The 14,689-nt window shown below is 45.7% G+C and overlaps 1 protein-coding gene across 1 annotated transcript in view; it reads left to right on the forward strand.

Annotated features, from left to right (window-relative positions):
- The window catches only part of VAT1L (vesicle amine transport 1 like), a 136,994-nt gene that overhangs the window by 43,045 nt on the left and 79,260 nt on the right, over nucleotides 1–14,689 (forward strand). The gene's annotated exons all lie outside the window — the stretch shown is intronic.

Raw genomic sequence — 14,689 nt, forward strand, 5'->3', positions numbered from 1 at the left:
AAACCACCTGCACACAAATCTTCATCTTAGGGTCTGCTTTTGGGGAAACCGAAACCCTTTGAACAAGTCATTCGTGATCAGCCAAAGGTGAACTCAATCACCTTTCCCCACCATCTCCTCTCCGCCAGCCCTTTTAGCTCCAGCCGTGCCTGTCTGTCATCTCCCCTTGCGGCCACATACTTTTCAACCTGACAGCCTTTGCTAGATTCCGTTATTTTTCTGCCTGGCAACTCCTATTCATCATTTAAATGCTACTTTCCCTTGGAAGCCTTCCCTGCTTTCTCATCCCTACATGTTTGACATTGTTTTACTGATAAACAATGACTTCACCAGACTTCATCCACCCATCCATCCACCCATCCATCCATCTAACAGATACGTGTTAATTACCTTCTCCATATACCAGGCACTAGCAAGCTGCAGTCGCCCACCGGTCTTCTCATCTAGACGAATCTTCTCAAGGTCACAGTGGGTCTTAGACGTGTCTGTGCTTCCAGCACACAGAGCAGAGTCCCAGAAGGAGTGGGTGTTTGCCAATGGTTTGGTCAAATTAAATTGATGAACTTCACCTGTTCCAGGCAGACAGCATCTGTGTAATGATAATGAGGTTCTTAATTACATAGAGGAGAGTACATTTATTAAGTATGTGGAATTAATAAATAAGTATGTTATCATCAAAATATGAACTACAGGTAGACACAATTTCATTACTTAAAGTAGCTTGTAGGCCATTAAGTTAGTGGCCATGTCTGATTTCCCAAAGCCAAAACGTATTCTTCAAAGCAGAAACAAACGGTCCTTGGCACGCTCTACTTTATCACTCTTGGACGAGTCCCGAATTCCTGCTTTGCTCCCCACATCTTCTCTTTACAACTGTACTAAGCCATCTGACCTCACACTGGTAGGGGGGCCATATCAAATATATGATACAACCGTATCTTCTGGCAAGACTGTCTAAAGAAATAATTAGGGAGTTAGTCAAGCAGGGAGCCAATCTGTATTCAAACACTGAGCATCTGCAGTTTGTCCAACAATGTGCTTGACACAAAGTACCCAGTAGGAGATAAAACAGATTTAGGCACTGCCTTCTGAAGCTTACAAAGATATAAAAGTACAGAGATGTTCACTGAAATATGGCTTATGATCATACAGCAGTATGATTTTCTAGACGGCAGGAATTGGTTAAAAGGACTTATAGTTATATCCACACAATAGAATATTCCCCAGTCATTCTAAATGATGGCGTTTAAGAATTTTTCATGATCCACACAAATGCTCATGATATAAGCTTAGAAAGAAAAAAAAATCAAGGATATACTCTGTGTGATTCCAATTCTCTGAACAACCAAATATTGATATATTCGTGTTGGAAAACTACTGGAAGAAAATAAGCCAAGTTACGTAGGGTCCTTATCTATGAGATGTGGCATTACGTTTGACACAGTTTTCTGTATTTTCCAAACTTCATTCTTTACAGTGGGCATGAACATGTGTTGCTTTCATAATAATACTTTTTAAAAGAGCTTGGTAGAGATCAGAATAGATCCTTCCACTGCAAAATGTGGCATTTCATTCTCTTATATATCAGGAGAGTTTGCTAACATGTTCAGAGTTTGCGCTGTGCTTGGGGGGGAATAATAGCTTCCGCCTGGACAAGAGCCTTTTGGGAATGAGGAAGCAGACAGAAAACTCTGGAACTGTGAGCAGCTTACCTTTAGCTCTTGCGTTAATTATGACCTATAAATACGTAGTGGCCAAAAGCAGTGGGCATGGGGGGAGGAGGAAGGCAGACAAAAGCCAAACCACCCACCCCTCCCTCTGCCCCCCACGCTCCTGACACATAAACCTATGGTCCCCCAGCTGGGTGGCCTTAATACTGTTCCAGCTTGTACCTCAAAACCTTGGCAATAACTGACCCATGGGTACACTTGACTTTTGCTATAACTGAGGAGACATATCCTGCCTGCCTGTGTGGACATGAGAGAGCTCTAAAATGCACTGTAGCAGGCAATACAACTTGCTGTGAGTAACGGGAGAAGCTTGTTGTCTAAGGAAGATCACCTGTTTACTGGGCCATGCAAGAAATTAATCTTATGCATATGTGAGAAGAGAGCCCGGTCAGGCCACTAAGGAGTTCTAAAATCAATTGGCAAAGCCAAGGGATGACTGTGGTTGTGCGTAGCAATGTAATCCTCCCTGCTTTTTTAGTGTTATTCCGGTCCTTTTGATCTATTCAGCTGCTACTCCAAAATTCTGTCATATGAAAGCAGGCTGCAAACACAGGAACAACTAGTACCACTAATGCTTGGGTAGCGGGAGGTGCTCTCACCCTGCCACATTTAAGAGGATTTTCCCTCTACCTGCCATTGCCCACTGGACATAGGTTCATTTGCCAGAAAGAGGAGTTGAAGGGGTTCAACATGGTCAGGCTGGGAAAAAGATTTGGGATGCAGAGCAATGTTGGAAATAACCAACGGAGTAATTATAAGGGGTACAAGACCATGAGTCTATTGTTTTGTGTGCTATGCCTCCTAGGAGCAAACTCTACAGGGAAGCCGTACATAGCACATTATAAATAAGACCTTCGAAACAATTAGAGTTGCCCCACAAAACAGAATGAGCTGACTTGGGAGGCAATTAGTTGCCCATCTCGAGCTTTCATCCTGGAATTATGCCGGGGGGAGCTGAGTCAGGCCTCCTCCTCCAGGCAGGAAGTTGGAGGGTCTGACCCATGGAATGTTTTTAGGTGTCGCGTCTCCAAATCGATGTTTCCCAAGCTCCTCCTGTGTCTCCCTTCTCGTCCCACCAGGTGTGGCTGCCTGGTTGGAGATCTTGTTGGAGACACAGAAGAGGAGGTGAAGTCCTTCATCATTAATATTTGCTGGTACCAGGCAGGGTGCTCAGCCCTTTTAGTGTCCATCACGTGCTTTCCTCTCACCTTGAGGAGGGCACTGTGACCATGTGCGTGTGACAACCGACATTCTGAATGCTTGCGTGACTTGCCCAATCCAGATGCTAGTAAGTGTGGTCAGGCTACACCTCAGATAACCCATGTTCAGAACCTGCCCACTTAGTATTCCTAGAGCCTAGCACCACGTGTGGCTCCAAGTGAATGTGCACAGAGCACACTGATTTATTTGTGTGGCACATAAGCTTTCTCTGAATGGAACAATAAACACGCAATTTATGGGACAGTGAAAAGGATACCATGAAAGGAACAGGGTGTTGACTTCCTGAGATGTGTCAGTGAAGAAAGAAATGCAAAGAGATTTTCATCCATTCATTCCCACATTTCATGGACAACTTCTCTATGCCTGGTGGTACGCAGCGGCAGGGGGTGTGGGGGACTCAGATGAAGAGGTGACTAAAGACAGAGCATTAGCCCTGGTGCTGTCACTGTTTAAGTAGAGGAGATGACTTGATAAATGGTATTAACAGTGAAATAACTGTACACTTGTTACATTTACAAAGCAAGTTAGTTAACTTTAAAGTCAGTTGTTCCTATGAAACATCAGGACAAAGCTTTGGGCGGTGAGCTGCTCTTTAAAGGCAGCAGATCCGAGGAGGAAGCAGTAGACAAGGTCAGGTGGACAAGACTAAGGATTGCATGGGAAGCCCCAGCTGGAGGCCCGGCCATTGCACTTCCCTCCCCTCCAGGACGGAATAGCAGCGTGCTCCCATCTGGGAGCACTGGATGCCACCTTGTGACTGTGAGTTTGGAATGTCTATTGGAGAATTTGAAGTCCCAGAGTCCGGATGTCTGGTCTCTGAGGGCTGGCAGGGGACAGCAGCGCTTTGAGAGTTCCACTGTTTCATGCCCAGGGCGGGTGCTTGCCGGTGAAGGTGTCGATCATATCAGCGGACACCAACACCAAGGTCAGGCTCGTGGTCCTGTCGAGAGGCCTGACTGATAAAGCACCTTCAACTAACAGGGACACTCAGAAAAAGGCAAAAAGGCAGACTTCTGAGTTGTGAAACCTGCAGCCAGGGCCCATCCTTCCTGCCGGGAACTGTCACATGTTGTTTTCACAAACCCCTGTGCTTAGGGAGCAGGCAGTGTCCAGACACACAGAGGCAGGAGCAGGAAAGGCAGCACATACTCCCTATGTCCCCACTGTGTGCTCATCCTGTGCAGAGCTTTGTCCATATGGGTGAACTTCACACTCATGACAATCCTATCGGGCAGGTGGTATTATCCCAAAGTTAGAGGTGAGGCTGTCAGTTCAGAATAAATGGACCACAGCCCCTCAAGTGATGCATGAACCAAGATCCAGGGACCCAAATCCTAGCCTAATGGGCGCCTATGCCTTTGCTCTCATCTCTGGCCACCCTATGAATTCCTTTCCTTGCTTATTATTAGGATGCCCATACCCTCATAGGTAGGGTGCCCTGGTTTGCTGAGGTCACTTCCAGATTCTGCCTGTTGAGTGGGCCAAGTTACTAAAGGCATCCCCCTTTACTCACACAGTTTCCCAATGTAGACAATAGATTGTATGATTTACCTAACAAGTGTTTGGTGGAAACGATGCTCTAAACTGTGGGCACAAATTGTAATTTGGCTGGAAATGTGGATCCGGCGTCCCACTATGCAAATGTAATCATCCAGGAAATGTATCCAGATGCACCGCATGGAAGGCAGCCAGCCTGGAAGTGGCTCTGCTCCTCCAGGATTGAGAGCCCTGTGAAGCAGTCTTTGCCATCTGGTGGGCTGGACTGGCTCCCTCGCTGGGATTCCAGCCACACGGTTAATGGGTGGAAGTCTGTGGGCTACAAGTTGTCCTGTGGCCACCCACGGTCTCCATTAGCTGGGAAGTGGTACTGATGAGAGAACCGTGACTTGTTATGACCCCAAGAGGGTTGGTTAGTGGAGCTGCCCTGTGCATTGGGGCAAGCTGTATGTTGCACAAAACTCTCAAGCCCTGGGACAAGAGAGGGATGCTCTTCTATATTCTTTTAGGAGCAGGTCAGTCAGATGCAGCCACAAGGGGAGAGCAGGAAAAGCTCAGGAAAACCAAGCATGTGATACTCACAGCTCCTGGAGACAGGAGGCCCAACATGCGCAGGGCCCTGTGGGAGAGTCAGTAGGGCGGTCAGGTGGCTGAAGACAGGTGCTGGAGAGGCACTTAGGCCATGGCCTTTCCTAGGGTTTCTGCAGAAGGCAGCAGGGCCGGGCATGGTGGAGAGCTTAGGACTGGCCAGCATGAATATTTCAGAGGGGTTTGGGCTATAGGGGTGGTGTCTGCTTGCCTGGTGTCTGGCCCTGGGTTAATGAAGGCAGAGGAATACTGCTTCCTGCACAGTATGGACTAGATAGAGGAGGTCTGGCTCTGGATTAGGTTTGTTAGCATATCAAAGACATGATCCCAGTGGAGCCCTTTGTTATTTCTAGGAATTGGCTTGCCCAGGGAGAGACAGCCTCTCCCCCAGCCAGAAAGGATTTTTAAGATGGCAAAACATCATATAATATAAAGAAAATTTTAAAAATGTATAATATAGACGCCTACACTCCAGTTGCCAGGGCTCACAGCTGTGCCAGCCAGGAGGTAGGGGGCTGGGGAGGGTGGCCATAAATCAAACCCTTCCACCCAGCTCCCTGCCCTGCAGTTGACAATCCTAAATCCCAGAGGGCCTGAGAAAATAAGCTGCTTAGCCTGGAACCCCAGCAGGCTGAAGATCTTAGCATCACATGTGCACTGTCTAGTGTAAGAGCGGAAGGGCCCTGACCGTTACTGAGCATCTTCTCTGTGCCTGGCATGTACTCTAGTCCATACTAACCAGCACTTGGCACAGTCAGCCCATTTGCCATTGTATAGATGAGACCACTGAGGCTCCGAGAGAGATGACCTGTCTTCCCAAAGTCACACAGCCTGTCAGTGGTATAGCAAGGTGTCAAATTCAGGTTTGCCTGATTCAGAAGGTGCCCAACGTCACTAATCATCAGGGAAATGCAAATCAAAACCACCCTACGCCTATTAGGATGGCCATGATTTTTAAAAAAAGTGTTGGTGAGGATGTGGAGAAAAGAGAACCCTTATGTACTATTGCTGAGAATGTAAGTTGGTATAACCATTATGGAAAACAGTAGGGAGGTGCCTCAAAGAACTAAATGCCATAACTGAGCATCCTACTTCTGGGTATCCATCCAGAAGAGTTCAAATAAGAACACGGAGGAGATGCGGGTGCTCCTAAGTTCACTGCAGCACTGTTTACAATAGCAAAGACATAGGAACAACTTAAATGTCCATCAGCAGATGAAGGATGAACAGAACAAAACCGGTACAGAAATACAGTGGGCTGTCATTCAGCCTGAAAAAAGAAGGAAGTTCTACCTGCTCTTTGCTACCACGTGGGTGAACCTGGAGGACATTATATGAACTGAAATAAGCCAGACACAGAAAACACATCTTACATGATCCTACTTACATCAGGAATCTAAAATATTCAAGCTCATAGAGGGAAAGTAGAATGATGGTCACCAGGGGCTGCGAGGAGATGAAATCGAGCACGTGCTGGTCAAAGGCACATGGTTTCCGGTGTAGGACATGAGTAAGTCCTACAGATCTCTGCACAGCAGGCTTTAGTTAGCACTGCTGCACTGACTGCTGAAACATTTGTGAAGTGGGTAGATCGTATGTTAAATGTTATCACAACAAAAGGGGGAAGGAGGAAATTTAGAGGTGATGATGGTTCAGATGATAGTACTGTTTGCAGTGATGGGAGTATACTTATCTTTAGATTCATAAAGATGTACATATTACATATATACAGCTTTTTCCTATATTAATCACACTCAGTTTCCTTGGAGCCCCTCTTCTCTTCGCACGTGCTGAGCTGCCGCGTGTCTGGCTCTGAGAGATGCGGTGCTCCAGCTCTTCCCGTTCGGATGAGCAACTCAAGGTGCCAAGGGCTGAAATGGTGGCAGTCCGACCTCCCTCCCGAGCCATTCCTTCTCTACCGGGCACACATCCCTGGTCCCAGCCCTCGATCACCCTCTGACCTCAGGGGTCTTCTTTGACCACTTTGCTCTTTGTTCCCCTAACTTTTGTCTTTTCTGCTGTTTCCTCCATTGAGGTCTTTGCAGTGGGCCCGATACTTTGGATCTAGAAGGGAATAAGATGTGGTTCTCCCCTGAAGGAACTGAATGCCTAGTGAGAGATACAAAAGGAAGAGGTTTTTTAAAAGAGAGGAGTGGGAGAGGAAGAGAGAGGAGAGGGGAAGAGAAAAGGAGGGAGATGAGGAGAATCACAGCACAGGGCTGAAGATGGCTGAGAAATGCTGCGTGTGAGTTTGGGGGCAAAGCAAGAGATAGTAACTCTTCTGAGGATCTCCAGGAAGGCTTCCCAGAAGAGGTGGCATTGGGGAGCAATGGGGAAGAAAGCCCTGGTGAATCACACTACATGCTGCCTCCTTTGTCCCACACCTGCCCTTGCGAAGTAGACATCATCCCCGATTAAAGAAGAGGAATCTGAAGCTCAGCTGGGTTGGGTGGCAGCTCCAGGACTCAGTCAAGGATGGAAACCAGGAGCGTCAGCTGGCTCTGCAACCTCTGATGGGCCGCATCCCCATTGGCCGGTTTCAGTGGTCAAGAACAAAGAACTTAGCTTAGTGACAAGGAGGCTTGGCTTTAAATCCCATCACTTTGAGTTGCTAAGTACTTAACCTTTGTGAGTCTGTTCCCAGTTACTGGGAATTAGCAGGATGACCTTGAGTAAGTTCACCTCGTCTTTCTGGGTCTACACTTCTGATGGGAATACTTCCTGGGTCTACGTCTTCTTGATGGGAATACAATGGCAGGAGGGTAAAATGAGACGGCACAGTGCTTGACAAAGAGTAACTAGCCAGTAAGAGATGGCTCCCCTTCCTTCTCTCCTGTTAGCCTCCAGACCCCTTCTGGTCCCACATTACGGGGCAGTGGCTAAGATGCTGAACTTGAAGCATCTAGAGCTTCAGACCTGACAATGGGGAGAGTGGGGGGTGGGTGTTTTCTCTTCCTGCATCTCTGACTCACAGAAGACTGTGTTAGTCATGCCCTGATCTGCAGGATCCCACATACTAAACCCACGGGCTATGATGTCAACCTCAACTAGGACAAGAGGATTGTCACAATGCCATTATCAACCAAATTAGAGGAAGGAAAACTGTACAGAGTGCTGGATCTCAGCATGAGCCACACATTAAAATTACTCATAGAACTTACAAAATACATACTAATAATCAGGCCCTCCCCTGGTTTTAAATAAAATACCCGATGTTAAGGCATTCTGAGTGTCATGGGGCTTTAGCGCCTAAATCACGTGGAGTGGAGTGGTGCCATTAAGGGTGATATACATCAGTGGTTCTCACCCTGAGCTGAATCAGAATCTTCTGGAAGGCTACTAAGCCCCACGTGCAGAGTTGCTGACTCTGTAGGTCTGGGGTAGGGCCTGAGAATCTGCCTTTCTAACATGTCTCCAGATTGGATGCTGCTGGTTCTGGCTCTGCATACTGAGGAGCACTGATCTATATAATAAATAAAAGAGAAAAAAATAGAACATATTATCTACTAAGACTTACCCCAAAATGTGTCTGCACCCCTGAAGCTTCTTGATGTTGAAATTCTTAGCACATGTATGTTATAGGGAGTGTCCTGTGTAGTGACAAGATAAAGAAAAGCTGACTGATTCTTAGCGTATACTAGGTGAGAACATAGAATATTCTCTGCTGCCTTTGATGTGGGGGGGGTCACATGGATCAGCCCACACAGTGGGATTTGAATTCCCTCTCCTTATAACAATTGAGTCAACTGAATTGTTGAGCAGGTAGATGACAGCATCAATCTAAAAATAAAAAAGTATTTCTAAACCTGCGTCTGAATCTCAACGTGGAAATGTGGATTGTCATACCAAAAGCAAAGGACTCAAGTACCCAATGCACTAGATTTTGTAACAACATTCAGGGATCTTTCCTAGTCCAAGTGCCTCTGTGTGGGGGAGAAGATGAAAAAGTAAACAGACAATTCTTTGGGAGAAAATAAAAAGTCTTACCTCATCATGCCCGCCAGTTCATACATTCATACATTCACAAGTTTATTTTGCTAATTCTTTTCCATTCTTTCACTCCGTGAATGGTCTGTGGTTTCTGTGAGCTGTTTAAAAAGTGAAGATAACTTTTGGAAGACAGGAACATAATTCTATTTTAAAAATCATCTCGGAAATGGTCAAGTTAGCAATAGAAAGTTCCATTTTCACTAAACTTAGGGTAATGAGTCAACTTTCCTTCTCTGGGAGGCTTCTTCAAGCAGCTTTGGCCTCGCCTGACTGAAGAACCAGTCAGTGTGACCGAGAAATCAGAGAGCTGGAGAGAGCACAGAGATCAAGTCCAAGTTCCCATCATCCAGCCTCTCCCCCACATATCCACACACACTTTAGGGCATGCCTCTCATTTTGTGCACATTTCAAAAAATGTACTGCACCAGTGTGGTCTTATCCTGGTCATTCAGTGTCGGGGTTGGTGTTTTCACCCCTCTGGTTTGGATATATCACTGTGCCCTGAATTGTATACTTACTGTATTAGTATCTGTTACCTCTGTTAGAATGCAACTCCAATATGACAGGGACAATATATAACTTGTCGACCTTTATCTTTCCTGCACCTCTCATAATGTCTAATCTACTAGAGGCACTCATTAAATAGCCCTATATTGATGGAATGAATGACTCAATGAAGCAACAGAGATTCAAAGGATGACTGGGAATTAGCCAGGAGACACGATAGGGAAAAGGATTCCAGGCAGGGGAAAGTGCATGTGGAAGGGTCCTGTGATAGGAGAGGAAAGTGTTTTTCCTTATGGTCAAAGCTAGAGTTGCTGTAGATAAAGAGAAACAAGGCTGAACCTTTTAAGCCATCCATTCTTTGTCTCTCAGTTGAGCTTCTGATGCTGAATCCTGAATCTTGGTGCATTGGCAGGATCAGCTATTCTGAATTCTTATTTAGGAGGTAACTAGAATTCCAATCAGATGCAGCCTTAATTCCAGGGCAGTTACAGCTTAAAAGCTACCATTTATTGAATACGTAGTATGTACCAGGCAGTGCACTAGGCCCTTTATATAGCTGCATTTTTTCCCTCTAATTATCTGTCTACTGTGCTTAGCTTTTCTGGAATAGGATCTTGCTTTGAACTGCCAGTCTGTCGATAAGAGTCAGATTTCAGGGACCCAAAACAGCTATCCTGTAACTACTGTCCCTGTTTTTCACTGTCTGTGCTCTGCTTGAGAGGCCCCGACAGCCCTGGAACTTGAACTGAGCTGGTTGAAATCTGTTCACTTGTATGAACCTGAGACAAAGCTGTCTTGTCTCAGATCAGTGAAGGCTTCCAGACTGATACCAAGGACCCATGGTCTTCTCTGAGACTTCAGTTCCAAGTCAGCAACTTGAATGCTTAGCTGGATGGGTAAGACAACTACTAGCAGAGTGGCCTTGGGACCGGGGAAACCTGAGTTGGATGCCCAGCTTTATTACTTCCAAGCTGCAGAGCCTTGGACAAGTTGCTTCCCTCCTCTGAGTTCGCATTTTCAGGTGTAAAAGGAACCAATCACATTTACTCTAAGAGTGTTTTAAGGATTTAATGAAGCAATTTAGCACAGTACCTGGCCCATGGTGAGACAAAAGGACCACAGCCACTCTTCTTGCCGTGCTGGTAGCCACAGGGAAGGGAAGCCCAGGCTTGCTGCAGAATGCTCACATTCTACAGAGGAAAAGGAAAATCAATTACAACAAGTACATGCAAATCTCCATTTGCTGGGCTTGCTGGAGAATGGATCGCCTTGTTCATTTCATGTTTTAGGTCCGCAGGTAAATTGCAAATCCTTTTTATTGAAAATTCATTCTGTCTTCCACAAATGTTTATTGAGTCTGTGCAATTTGCTAGGCATGTGGGAGAAACAAGGATATATTAGATGGTGATGCTGTACTCACCTTGGGAGTTGGAATAGCAAGAGTACAGATTTTCTACAAATGGCGAGGGAAAGCACTTTTTTGCTTAAATACAGAATGCTAAGCATTATTTACTTACAAAAATCATTGAGGATCTTGCAAGGGCCTCTCATTGCCTGAGTGAATTAATAGAGAACTAAAAGGTGAGCAGCTGCTGCAAATAGATATGTACCGAATTTGTATTTTCCTCCTGTTTTTATATAACAATATAAATTATATAATGCATCAACACTTGTCTAAGCTAATTACAAGAATTATATATTATATATGCATATATAATAATTTTATTGGTATACCAATATGTAAGTGAAATATAATATGCTAAATATTCCTAATTGTATATGCATTTGTTTATATATACTAATTGTACATTTACATATAATCATACATTGTTCTAATGATATATGATTTATATGATATATAGTATGTGCATATATTTTATAATAATATAGATATATAAATAACCCAGTTATTTATATCATGTTATTTCACTACCACATGTATCTTTCTCTTTAAAATGGAAATGGTAAAGTTCTGCTTAGGTCAGATACTACGTATGTTAAATAAATCTATGCTTTATTACCACTCTGTAATACTAATGAACATAGAAATCTGCAAAATGATAAGGGGGATCCCCCATTATATCCCACTCTCTGAGTTTCTCAAGCATCCATTCAGCAAGTTTCACCAAACTCCTGTTATGTGCCAGGCTCTGCCCTGGGCACTGGGGTGTGGGGCCAGATGAGGCCTTGACCGTGACCTCGTGGGGCTCACAGATGGGGCAGTTGGCCACCTCAGAAGGCTGTGGGGGCTGCTGTCCTGGAGGAAGGATCCACAGACCCACAGATCCACAAAAGCAGGCAAGTGACTTTGCCTGGGACGCTGGGAAGGATTTCTAAAAAAGGAGATGTCTACAGGGAAGTGGGAATGACGTGAAGAAGAGAGTGGAATATGGGCCTGCTGTGGAGGGGAAAGGCCTGGAGAAAACCAGCGCTGATGCTCACGCAGTGGGATACATTCAGGAGGGGGGACTGCAGATGTGCTCCTGCTGATAGGATAAAATACCAAGAAAAGTAGCAGCTGTATTCATAGCGGTCATGATGGCAAATACTGAGCATCTACTGCTGTCAGCCCTTGGATGCATTAGATCCACGATCCCACCATGATCTTAGAATACATATGGAATTACACGCCGCATAGTGAGACAAGTGCCCAGAGGAACTGCTGTGTCACTCGAGGCCACTTGGCTGTGAGCGCAGAGCTCAGTTGACCAAGGTCTGCTCCATCTTACCCTGTGGCCTTGGGCCAGGTGCCTGACCCCTGCAAACCTCAGCTCCTTCCTCAGGAACTAACGGCCTGTTCTGCGGGCGCCACGGAATGAGGGCCACACAGGGCCGGGGTCATGGCGTATCAGTCAGCGGTGGCTCAAGTTCTGTGATACCGGCAAAGTGAAAGGAACTTAGGGTAAAGAGGCCCCCAGGGCCAGATCCTGGAGGGCTAGCCTGAGAACAACTGAAGGGTGTGCACTTCATTCTGAGAGCCGTGACAGGCACAGGGATCCTTTGAAACCAACAGTGAAACGCTCAGTGTTGTATTAAGGAGCCTCGCTGTGCCCGCGGTGTGAAGTGCACAGGGACATAGCCAGGCCCGTTTGGAGGGCACTGTCCTAAGCCAGGGGACGAAGTTTGACCGTCAGACTGAGAGGTGACAGAGATGCCGAGAGGGAATGACACACTAGCTAGCTGGATGTGGGAGAACAAAGACTGAGGGGTCAGGGTGAACGCCAGGTTCCCGGCTTTAGGGTGACCAGTGTGGTTCCACCCATGGAAGCAGGAAATACAGTAAGAGTCCCCTCAGTTCACTGTTGAAGTCCTAACCCCCAGTACCTCAGAATACGGCCTTATTTGGAGGTAGGGCCTTTATAGAGGTAATCAAGTTAAAATGAGTTCATTACGGGGGGGCCCTAATTCAGTAGCCTGGTGTCCTTATAAGAAGGGAAATTTGGACACAGGCTGGCATAGAGGGGAGACCACGGGAAGAGCCCCAGGGAGAAGATGGTCTGTGAAGCCAAGGGAAGAAGCCGCATCGGCCCCCATCTTCACAGCCACTGGAAGGAAACAGCACTGCTGACATCTTGGTTTTACACTCCCAGCCTCCAGAACCATGGACAGTACCTTTCTGTTGTTTAAACCACCCAGTCTGTGAAGTAATGTGCCGATAGCCGTGAGTTTCATTTTGGATGAGTGTTGTTTCTGGATAGGCTCGCCGACAGACACCCAAACGGTAGTTCAATACACAAGTCTGGCCTCCGTGTTGGGGGGCTTGGCACTGGAGAGAGATTAAGGTGTGTCGATCATTTCTGACACTCCAGCATCTACAGCAGTGTGACTGTACACAATAGGAGTTTGAAAACTAGTCCGGTGGATAAAGGTTATATTTCCTTAAGACAGAGGGCAGGACAGACTACACAGATATTGGCACTGGTTCTAATCTCCCATCCCAGTACTAACAAGGTTAGCTCAAGCCCTGTTGAATTTCAGAGGATTGCTGTGTTGATGCTGGTATTTATACCCACTAGGAAAGATAGTCCCTTCTTTATTCTCTATAATCAGGGGATAGAAATATTAAGCAAATATCAAAGCTATTCTTAGAACAGAACTATAGCCTCTCTGGAGTCTTAGGTTCATGTCATGTTCTGAAATGCTGACCTCCAAGTGAGCCTGTCAGTAACATGTCTATTTTAGGCAGCAACTTAAAAGTCTGCTTATCTTAAAATGTCAAAATAAGCAGACAGTACGGCCTAACAGAAAATGGCAACAACCGGAAGTCAGGAGACCTTGTTTGAATCTCAGATCTGCCTCTGAAGAACTGGGTCACCTTACCCTTTTTGAGTCCCCTTTTCCTCATCTATAAAACAATGATGGGAAGGGGGCAACTGGATATTGTTCCAGCTCTGAGATCCTATGACTCTTTCAGCATTGCCTTTAATTGCTGATTTAATTGCGACTATTGGGAAGAAACATTTCCAGAAATTGACCTACCAACCTGATTTAGTGCACCAACATGAAGACATGTACATAAAGTGATAGGCAGAAATTAATGTCCCAGCTGACTTTGGCAGAATAATTTCCCTCCTTAATAATTTCTGCCTCCTTAAGGTGGTAGAGGGAACACTGGAAAGAGATAGTACATGGTTTGAGAATGCATCTTAATTATCAGCAGACTGGGTTTAACAAGGTTTCTGAATGCACATGATCACAGGATTTTGTCCAATGACTTAAATTTCTGACCATGTTGAAAAGGGATATGGAAAAACCACCCATTCCTAACTGCATCTGTGATGTCTCTTAGACCATTTAATATTTAAACCTCATGCATTGGCCTTTCCTTTGTATCTGGACATGTAACTGGGCATTTCAGCCCTGGCTGTGATAACCCACCAGACGGTACAGATGATTAAGATTTATAGAGTACCTATGAAATGCCTTGTTTTGTGTCAAGAGCTTGACCTGTGTTACATATGCCTCATTTAACCCCCTGTAAGAGATGCTGTCAGCTATACCATATCTTCTCTGCACTTAGCCCAGCCTGCTGAAGGTTGCTTACTTAGGGCTTCTGTCCAGCTGTGGGAGCTTTCTTGGCCCATGAGGATGAGCCAGATGTGCACAAGAATGACTGCCACAGAAGCAACCCTCAACCTCTATCAGATGGACATCTG

Source organism: Manis pentadactyla, chromosome 15, assembly GCF_030020395.1.
Source record: "Manis pentadactyla isolate mManPen7 chromosome 15, mManPen7.hap1, whole genome shotgun sequence".
Classification (NCBI taxonomy): domain Eukaryota; kingdom Metazoa; phylum Chordata; class Mammalia; order Pholidota; family Manidae; genus Manis; species Manis pentadactyla.